Source organism: Onychomys torridus, chromosome 1 (genome assembly GCF_903995425.1).
Source record: "Onychomys torridus chromosome 1, mOncTor1.1, whole genome shotgun sequence".
Lineage (NCBI taxonomy): Eukaryota > Metazoa > Chordata > Mammalia > Rodentia > Cricetidae > Onychomys > Onychomys torridus.
Window position 1 is genome coordinate 33,100,606 of NC_050443.1, and position 10,170 is coordinate 33,110,775.

The 10,170-nt window shown below is 35.7% G+C and overlaps 1 pseudogene; it reads left to right on the forward strand.

Annotated features, from left to right (window-relative positions):
- The first annotated feature begins 527 nt into the window (after positions 1-527).
- On the forward strand, positions 528-9,134 carry LOC118595519 (annotated as a pseudogene).
- Positions 9,135-10,170: the final 1,036 nt, after the last annotated feature.

Consider the following 10,170-nt stretch of genomic DNA (forward strand, 5'->3'; position numbering starts at 1 on the left):
AAATAAGAAACACAAAGCCAAATTCAGAGTTAAAAGCCCAAAAGATCAGAGCACTAGTGAAGCCTTTACCTTACCAGTCACTGCCACACTTCCTCTGAGAGAGAGACCTTCTGCTGTGTGACCTGTCTTTTTATTTCCTTCCTGTTCTATCTTCTCATTGGCTTTAAACCCAACCACATGACTCCCTCATCACTGCCTGTCTATACAGGGCTCCAGGTTTCTATGGTTTGTACTGACATTAAAGGTTCATGTCATTTCTTGGCTGTGAGAGAGACTCTGCCTCCCATGTGACCAGATTAAGGGCATGTGCCACCACTGCCGGACTTCTGCTGAATGGCTTGCTTTTACCTCTGACCCCCAGGCAACTTTATTAACATACAAATAAAATCACATTTCAGCACAAACAAAATATCACCATACTCCAAGGAAAAATAATAATTCCAGATATTTTACTAGTGATTAACAAGGTCATTTGAAAAGGGAATGTAATCAGGGCATTCCTAGAAACAATGTTTATTCAAGGAACAATGGCAACAGAAAGCCCATCCCTTATGGATAAAGCAGAAAGTGTGGTCAGGGTAAATATTGGACCAACAAATGTAGATCAACAAGGGACAGACAAGGTAATTCTTTGCCTCTGCCATTGGAAACTCCCCAAAGAGCCTCACACAGGTGCACATGGCAAATTCAGATCAGATCTTTCCTGCCATCATAGAAGAAACACTTTCTAAGATCAATTAAACAACCAAAGTCCTATTGGAATAAACCAGGGTGCTTGGGATGATAGAATAGCTGTAGCAGAGAGAACAGGAAATTTAGGACAAATCATAAAGTAAATTTTTTGGCAAATAAATGAACAAAGACTAAAATTAAAAATATGAATAAATGATGAACTCTTGGAAGGTTTGGTAAACACAGGTCTGGATATTATAATAATCGCACCAGAATTTTGGCATTCAAATTGGCCTCTTCAGGAGGTAAATGTTCAACTATTAGGGATTGAAACATTATCTCAAGTGAAACATAGCACAAGATGGCTCAAATGTATAGGGCCAGAGGACAGAGAGGAAAATTAAAGTCATATGTGGCTAATATATACATGAATTTATGGGGCCATGATCTATTACAACCATGGAATACCTAGAATAACATTCCTCCAACCTCAGAAACAAACTATAAACTAACATATTTCTGACCAAAACTATTAGAAGGTATTATTATGAAGAACAGTTGCCAGTCATTCAGATGGTATAAGAACAGGTTACAACAACTGCTGATCTTTCTAAGACACCAACAGTTATATCTTTAAATTGGTTAAAATATAAGCCTGTATGGATTCACAAAGACCTTTAATAACAGAGAAACTTCAGACTTTAGAAGAGTTGGTACAAGATCAGTTAAATGCTCAACATATTGAAGAATCAACCAGACCTTGGAATTCTCCTGTATTGGTTATTAAAAATAAATGTGATAAATGGAGAATGGTAACAGACATAAGAGCTATTAACAAAATAATTTAGCCAATGGGCTCTCTACAATTTGGAATTCTTTTGCCTATTTTCTTATCTAAAGAAAAAGACAGAGAAAGATTTACTTTTATGGTACCTACTTATAATAATTCTCAGCCATTTAAAGTATATAAATGGAGAATTCTCCCACAGGGAACGTTAAATAGCCAAACCTTATGCCAATATTTTGTATGACAGCCATTGGAAGTAATACATAAACAATTTCCTAAATCTATAATGTTTCAATACATGGATGATATGTTACTAGCTGAGTCAAATGCAGATACCTTAGAAAGAATTTTTGAAAAAGTAAAGACAATTTTGCCTTGTTGGGGATTATAAATAACTCCTGAAAAGAAAAAAGAGGAGATTCTATTAATTATTAGGTGTACAAAAATTTAGACCCCAAAAGGTGCAAATTAGGAGAGATCAATTACAAATTGTTAATGACTTTCAAAGCTTATTCGAAGACATTTCCCATCTGTGAACTGCTTTTGGGATAAAAAAAAAATATGAATTGAGTAATTTGTTCAAAACCTTAGAAGGTGACAATGACTTAAATATTCCAAGAAAATTATCAGTTGAAACAGAGAGAATTGGCCGTGGTGGGAAAGAACATACAGGAAAGATAGGTGGATCATGTGAATCCAAAGCCTGATTGCATTCCGGTTATTTTACCCTCCAAGCATTCTTCTCCAGGAATTTTAATGCAGAGGGAAGATCTTTTTTCTTTCTTTTTTTTTTTTTTTTTGAGCTGGGGATTGAACCCAGGTCCTTGAGCTTGGTAGGCAAGCGCTCTACCACTGAGCTAAATCCCCAACCCCAGAGGGAAGATCTTATATTGGAATGGATATTTCTACCAAATAAACAGAGTAAAAAATGAATACTTATGTGGGAAAATATCTCTGATTTAATTTTAAATGGAAAATCTGAGACTTCATCAATTAGCAGGAATAGACGCAGCAGAAATTTAGTACCTTTAACTAAGGATGAAATTGACAAATTATGGGACACAAGGTGAACCTTGGCAAAGAGTTTGCAGTAATTTTTTAGGAGAGACTAACAGCAAATATCCAAAAGGCAATGCAATTTTACTTATAAAGAGAGCTGATTGGATTCTGCACTGCATTGTTCAGAAAACACCCATTATACAGGTGCAAACAAACAAGGAAAGGTAGGTTACAAATCAGAAAATTTAAATAAAGTGCTTCAAAGTCCTTGAAATTGGTTAAAAAATTGGAATTGTATGCTATTCTGGTGATATTAATGTATTTTTCAGAACTTCTCAACATAATTACTGACTCTCAGTATGCTGAAAGAGTGGTCTTACATATTGAGACTTCAAAATGTATCCATGATGAGTAATAATTAACTTTGTTATTTATTCAATTACAATATATAATCAGGAATAGGACGCATCCTTTATACATAACTCATATCCAATCCCATATGGGTCTGCAAGGCACTCTAGCACCAGGTAATGAAGAGATTGATAAACTGTTGACAGGAAATGTGCTGGAGGCCTCAGAATTTCATAAAAGCATCATGTCAGTAGTAAAGGTTTAAAAAAGGATTTTTCCATAATCTGGCAACAAGCCAAACAAATTGTAAGAAAATGTCATACTGGTTCTTTTTACAGTCAGACTCTACAACCAGCAGGATGTAACCCAAAGGGTACTGAGAGGAATGAAATCTGGCTGTTGAATGTGTTTCACTTTGCACAATTTGGAGAATTAAAATTTATACACCACACTATTGATAATTATTCAATATTTCAATGGGCAAATGATCTGAGTTCTGAAAGAGCTGATTCTATAATGACATATTTTCTAGAAGTTATAGCCATCATGGGTATACCTGCACAAATCAAACTTTATCATGCTCCAGCATATGTCTCTGGTAAAATGAAACAATTTTTGCTTATTACAATATAAAGCATAATATAGGTATTCCGCATAATCCTACAGGCCAAGCAGTCATAGAAAGGTCAAATAGAATTCTAAAGATGTCCTAAATAAACAGAAAGGGATAACAACCCCCCACCCCCAGAAATAGAGTACATAATGATCTGTTAACTTTGAATTTTCTCAATGCTAATGAGAAGGAAACAACAGCTGTGGAGAGACTTTGGATAATAGAAAAAACTACAGAATTAAATGAGTCTATATATTTTAATGATGTGCTGACCTCAGAATTGAAAACAGGATATGTGTTAAGTTGGAGATGAGATTTTGCTATTTTTTCTACAGAAAAAGATTAGCTGTGGAAACCACTAAAATGATAAAGTTTCTATTTTAACAAGGAAGACCTCTTAACTAGAAGAGATGATAGTTCATTGACCAGCATGACCCTCCAATTTAAACTAACTTATATCACTAAAAAATGTTTTTCATTTAATCAGATATCACTTGCCAAAAGAGAACCTCCCCAAAGTTATATTTGAGGAAGGGCTGGGTTATTTTTGCATTTTAGGATAATGAAGGCTGAGGAATCTGAAGAACACTGGGCTAATGAGACATCTGAAGAAAAAGGACAAATCATCTAGAAAAAAAATGTCCCAAGAAAAAGAGTAAATTAGCTTATTGGTATATCACATATAAAATTTCATAATACTTCCTAAATGTTTGTTTCTGTTCTTCTCTACAGACACAACACAAATGATCTTTTTGTAGTCCCAGTTCAATTAAAATTAAAGTTGGCTTTCGAGTTGGAGTGTGGCTTTTTCCTTCTCTAAACACAAGCATGCTAGTTAAAATGAAAGTATACTTTAATCCCAGCACTCAGAAAGCAGAGGCAGGTGGATCTCTGTGAGTTTGAGGGCAGACTGTCCTACCAAGTGAGTTCCAGGAAAGGTACAAAGCTACACAGGGAAACCTTGTCTTGAAAAACCAAAAAAAAAAAAAAAAAAAAAAAAAAAACCAGAAGAAAGAAACTATAAAATCTCTGTATCATATCAGAAGAGCCATCTGATATGGACAGAAGAAAACCAAAATTAAAAGCCTATTCTATTGCCACTAATCTCATAATTCTTTCATTATATTTTGACTATTTAAAACTTTTCTTAAGGTATGAATTTTATATCAAAATTAATAAGTAGTCCCAGTTCAATTAAAAATTAAAGCTGGCTTTGGAGTTGGAGAATGGCTCTCTCCTTCTCTAAACCTAAGCATGTTTGTTAAAAGGAAATTGCAAAAATCTGTGTGTGTTTTATTTGATAAGACCATTTAAAAATTCATCTGCAGTCCAATTAGAAATTAAAGCTAACTTTGGAGGTGGAATGTAACTCTCTCCTTTTCTAACCCCAAGCATAGTTGCTAAACAGAAAAATCTCAAATCCTTGTCTCATGTCAGAAAAGCCACCTGATATCTGACAGTAGAAAAACCAAAATTAAAGGACTATTGTATTGCTATTAATCTCATAATCCTTTGATTTTATTTGGGCTCTTTATAACTTTTCTTAAGGTATAAATATTTCATAATTTATAAAATTAATATGTATATATTTTATATTCTATATGATATTAATAGTCATATAGAGTACTACTCTAGAGAAAGGCTTCATACAGTTTCTTGTAGATGATTTGGGGTTTGAGTCTCTGTCAGGTAACTAGGGATTAAGTTATTGTACTCTAGAGCTACATAACAACTTATGTAATCTCTTCAAGATCTGCTGCATATGACATCTAAAATGCTTAAGTTTTCTGGAGTGACCCATAACCATGTCTAACAGTGACCTTTAAAGAGTCCAAAAGGAGAATTGGGCCTCACAATGATTCTACCTGCATTGTGGTGATGCCACTAAGCTAACAAACACCACTCAAAGATAGGCTTTGTACTACAAACTGTGCTCAAGACAATTCCAAGGTGGCTAGCTGCAATACTTCAACCTCACAGACTACTCTAGCCAGGAATTGAGATAAGCCCTGCACTTTGCCATTACAGATACTGGACAAAAAATTATACAGCTAGATACCAGGAGTTGACAAGTATCCCAATTTTTTTTCTTTTTCAGGGCCCTGTAAAAATGCTTTTGCCCTCAGACAGCAGGAAGTAATTTTAAAATTATGACACCCACATTCCCAAGAGGTGGGGTGGGAAGTTTGTTGTCCTTTAGTGGGTTATGGATATTTGTCATTTTTTATGGGGATTGGTTCCAAGTTGTTACTGGTAATGGTCAGAAAAAAGCTGAACAAAGAAAAATTAGATTCAGTGATCTCATTCTGAAAGAAAAAGGGGAGTTTTAGAAATAGAATAAAAGGACAGATTATTGAATCTACTTTTAATCCCAAAAAGCAACTACTAGTTTTAAATATTTTACATTGGTATGCATTTTTGTATATAAATATAAATTTGAGATTATTTTTGTTATACTGCATATATGTTTCTACTCTTGTTTAAGATATTTTTGTTCCTGTGTAAGCCCTGGAAGGAGAGGAATGGAGATGCCTGTACTGAATCCACCAGGTTTAAATGAATCCCTAGGGGAGTCTTGGCCCTGGAGGAGATGGGAATGGAGGGGAGAGGCTGGGGGGAAGGTAGCAGTGGGGGCGAGAGGGGGGAGGACAGGGAAACCAATGGCTGATGTGTAAAATTAAAACACAAATATAATAAATTAAAAAAGATATTTTTGTGTATTGATGGAAATTCAAAGCAATTTGTGTTAGCACATACTGTGCATATGTTCCTACTCTTGTTCAAGTTATTATGCCTATAAAGTTTATTTTAAAATGTAATGTAGATTTCTAGTCCTTGAAAGCCATTATTACAACCTATTTAGGATAATAAAAAATGAAGTTTAGTGGTTAGTCACTTATTACAATCAAACTTGTAGTCATGTTAGGTATTTTTCATGGACAAAAAGTGATATATTTTAGACAGACAGATGGTCTTCAAACACTTCAGAGTCCTACAATATATGGCATTTAAGATGTTTTTAAAACATGAGGTTCTTTTTTATTATAATGAAGCATTATCATAAATGTCTTGGCAGCACCAATCTACTTCAAAGATGATGGGCACTGAAGAAACTCCACATGGAGTTTACTTTTCTTGCAGCAAAAGTTAGCCACTGGACAAGAAAGTGTCCTTTCCTTGACCCCTGACAATATGCTGTCCAAATTGAACAAGTAGGATGCAAGAGAAAACGACTGACAAACCTTGCCAAGACAAGGTGGGACAGTCCTTCAAAAATCCTGCTTCACAGAAAAGTCTGTCAGATATTCTAGGTATTCAGGCCCAAAATCTACGCCTCAAAATTACAGAGGAACATGGAAAACTGTCCAAGCAGCCAGATTTTTCTTTCATTTCTTGGTTTGGGAAATTATTTGCTCTGTACTTCCTCTTTACTCAGGTAATATTATATTCTTCTCAGGTGTCTGATGGAGTTGAAGAGTAACTAGGCACCGTTTTCTCTGTTAACAAACTCAGAAAAGAAACTTATAGAGGATGTGTAAAATATGTTAGGTTGAGAGACATAAAAAAGATAATTTTGTGTTGATAATGCATGTTAAGATAGAAAATGAATTAGTTACAATACTTTGGACCAAAAAAGATAGGGTAGATAACTGAGTATTTTCTCTGATTTTGTCAAATGCTATTGATTAGACATTGTTAATATAATTATTGCCTGTATATATTTGTATATAGTTATTGTACTTATTGTGTATAGTATTTCTTTGTTAGCTAAAACATTTGATTTTAATTTAGACAAAAGAGTGAAATGTTGTGTGATATTTTATTTGTGTTCTGACAAATAAAGCTTGCTTGGAGTCACATGACAGAGCTAGCTACAAGTTAATCATAGAGGTCTGGAGTTCTGTACAGAAAAGAGACAGAAAGTTGGAACTTGAGACAGAGACAGTATCTTGACCCTTCTGGTTGGAAGAATGGAAGAGCTAGGAAATCATTGGTGGCTGTTGCCCTGCTTCTCTGATTTTTCATGTTCTTATTCCTATATCTGACTCCTGGTTTTTAATAAGATTAATTAGATTTACACATCAGTTGGGCTTTGGGGTTTCAGAATCCCAAGCTAAACCCAGTGTTACTCTCTTCCTGATGCATGCGTTTCCAGACGTAGAACTCTTAGCTACTTGTCCAGTATCACATCTGCCTATATAACACTATGCTTTCTACCATTATGACAATGAACTAAATCTCTGAACTGTAAGCAAGCCCCAATTAAATTTTTTGTAAGAGATGCTATGGTCATCATTTCTCTTCATAGCAATTGGAACCCTAAGACTTCTGTTGGTACCAGGGGCTAGAATATTGCTGTGATATCCTGGATCATGTTATGGTTGGGAGTAATGTGGAGTTTGGGACTTTGTATTAGAAAAGCATCTGAATGCTTAAAGAAGAATTTTATAACATAATAGTAGAAACATGGAAGACAGTGGTACTGAGAGTAATTTGAACTGCGGGGGACTAGTTCAAGAGGTTTCAGAAGAGAAGAATATTAGTATATAGCCTAGAGACTGTTCTTGTGATATTTTGGTGAAGAATATGGCTGCTTTCTGCCCTTGTCTAAAAATTCCACCTGAGGCTAAATTGAAAAATTATGGACTAACAGCTTTAGCAGAGGAAATTTAAAAGCAAGCTAGCATTGACTATATTATGTGGCTTCAGTGGTCAGTCTTATGCAGATCTATAATGGAAGGATGTAATCTGAACAAGGAAAAATATAAAATGTACCATTGGAGGAGGAAAGGAGCACTAGCAAGTGTAAACTAAATAAAGAAAAGCATTCTACTAAGTGCAATAAGGGGAGTGGTGACCTCAAAGCAAGACTCTACCCGGCTAAGCTTCCAACTTGTGAAAAGGAATTAAAGAAGAGTGAAATGGAACTAAAGAGAAGTAAAAATGATTTAAAGAAAAGTTTAGGGTCAGGTCTGGTGCAGCACACTTTTATCTCAATACTCAGAATGCAGAGGCTGGTGGATCTCTGAGTTCAAGGTCAGCCTGGTCTACAGAGTGAAGTTCAGAACAGCCAGGAGCAAGATCCCTCCAACTTCAAATGGGATTATGCTGGTGCCAACTATGTTGTGAAGTCTACTAGTGTTTTCACTAGTAGAAGTGGCTGGAGCCCACTTGCATGGTGGGTTCCAGTGTCATCATCTCTGCCCCTTCTGCTGATTCTCCCATGTTTGTGATGGGTGTTGACCATGAGAAGTATGACAATTCACTCAAGATTGTCAGCAATGCTTCCTGCACCATCAACTGCTTTGCCTCTGTGGCCAAGATCATCCATGACAACTTTGGTATTTGTCGAAGGACTTGTGATGGCAGTCCATGCCATCACTGCCATCCAGAACACCGTGAATGGCCCTCCTGGAAGCTGTGGTGTGATGGCCCAGAACATCATCCCTGAATCCACTGGTGCTGCTAAGGCTATGGGAAAGGACATTCCAGAACTGAACCGGAAGCTCACTAGTATGACTTTCTGTGTTCCTATCTACAACATGTCTGACATAGATCTGACATGTCACCTGGAGAAAGCTGCCAATTATAATGTGATGACATCAAGAAGATGGTGAAGCCATCTAAATGTATCTAGAAGTATCCAAGGGCCCACTAAAGGACATCTCAGACTACCCTGAGAACCAGGTTGTCTCCTGAAACTTTAAGTGATACCTACTGTTCCTCCACTACTAGCTTGGACTGGTAGTGCTGTCAATGTCAACTTTGTAAGTCTTTTCCTGGTATGATAATGAATACAGCTGCAACAACAGAGCAGTGGACCTCATGACCTACAAGACTTCCAAGGAAAAAGAAGCCCTGGACCACCAACCCCAGTCACATCACAAGAGCAAGAGAGATCCTGGGCTGTGAAGGAGTCCTTGTGCCAACTCAGGCCCCAACACTGAACATCTCCATCATGGTTTCCATTCCAGAACCCCAGAAGAAGGGGAGGGGCTTAGGTATCCCTACTCTCTTGAATACCATCAATAAACTACACTATATCCACAAAAAATTTAGTATTTATTACTATGTTGTCAATAATTATAGAAGGTTGAATATCCCTAATTATCCAGGAATAAGAAAAGGGATATATAAATTTAAGCATACTGCTTCAATAAAATACAGAGTGATTAAAACAATGAACTATATCTACATACATCATTAGAAATATATGTATTTTATATATATGACTATATATGTATAATGTATATATATGTACACTGTTGAGCAAGAAGACTTATTATAAAATATAACAGATAATACAATATAAACTTGTCACTTCCTTTAATATTTTTATCTAAAATAATTATTAAATTTATATACAGTTGATCATATTATTTCCCTCCCACTAAGTCCTTGCAGATCCTCTCCTGCTCCTGATCCACCATTAATTTATTTCTCAAAAAACAAACAAAAACACAAAGCAAAAAAGCCCTCTGAAATCAAGAAAATAAAAGTTTAACTTCAGTGTGGCCATGAAGGGAATTGAATAGACCAATGATAAATTTATTATTTTGTCAGAAATTCTTAGGACACAAGTTCATAATACTTGATGTCCTTACCTATGATGGGAGTGCAATATCAGAGAAAAGCACTTACTTAGAGGGATAATGACTTCTTTCCTCTGCTGAGCAATGATCTCAGACAAATATCACAGTGTCATGCTGTGTATCTAAGTGTTTCCTATTGCTAAACTAAGCTGTGT